This window comes from Colobus angolensis, unplaced genomic scaffold (assembly GCF_000951035.1).
Source record: "Colobus angolensis palliatus isolate OR3802 unplaced genomic scaffold, Cang.pa_1.0 Scaffold209, whole genome shotgun sequence".
Lineage (NCBI taxonomy): Eukaryota > Metazoa > Chordata > Mammalia > Primates > Cercopithecidae > Colobus > Colobus angolensis.
The window spans coordinates 130,974-131,772 of NW_012115255.1; positions in this window are offsets into that span (position 1 = coordinate 130,974).

Below are 799 nucleotides of genomic sequence, written 5' to 3' on the forward strand. Positions count from 1 at the left end.
AGCCGAGGTGGGAGGATCCCTTCAGGTCAGGAGTTCAAGACCAGCCTAGGCAACACAGCAAGACTTCCTCTCTAATTTCAAAATTCTTGGTAACTCTGGAACTGTCTCTTCCTTTCCTTTAAAAACCCACTTGTAACTGCTGCTAATTAGAGGTGTATATTAAGACAACTTGCATCTCCAGGGTTGCACTTCTCAAACTTGGCACAAATAAACTCTTTTTTTTCAAGATGGCGTTTCGCTCTGTCACCCAGGCTTGAGGGCAGTGGTGCGATCTTAGCTCACTGCAACCTCTGCCTCCCAGGTTCAAGGAATTCTCCTGCCTCAGCCTCCTGAGTAGCTGGGATTACAGGGGCGTGCCACCATGCCTTGCTAATGTTATTTTATTTTTTGTAGAAACGGGCAAGGTGGGTCTCACCACGTTGCCCAGGCTGGTCTTGAACTCCTGACCTGAAGCGATCCTCCTGTCGTGACCTCCCAAAGCACTGGAAGGAATTACAGGCATGAGCCGCTGTGCCTGGCCCAACCTCTCCACTTAGGCTAATTTTGCCTCCTTCCTTTTTTTTTTTTTTGACGGAGTCTGGCTCTGTTGCCCAGGCTGGAGTGTGCAGTGGCCTAATCTCGGCTCACTGCAACATCTGCTCCCCAGGTTCAAGCAATTCTCCTACCTCAGCCTCCCAGGTAGGTGGGATTACAGGTGCCTACCACCAGCCCGGGTAACGTTTGTATTTTTAGTAGAGACGGGTTTTCACCATGTTGGCCAGGCTGGTCTCGGGGAACTGTTGACCTCGGCTGATCCACC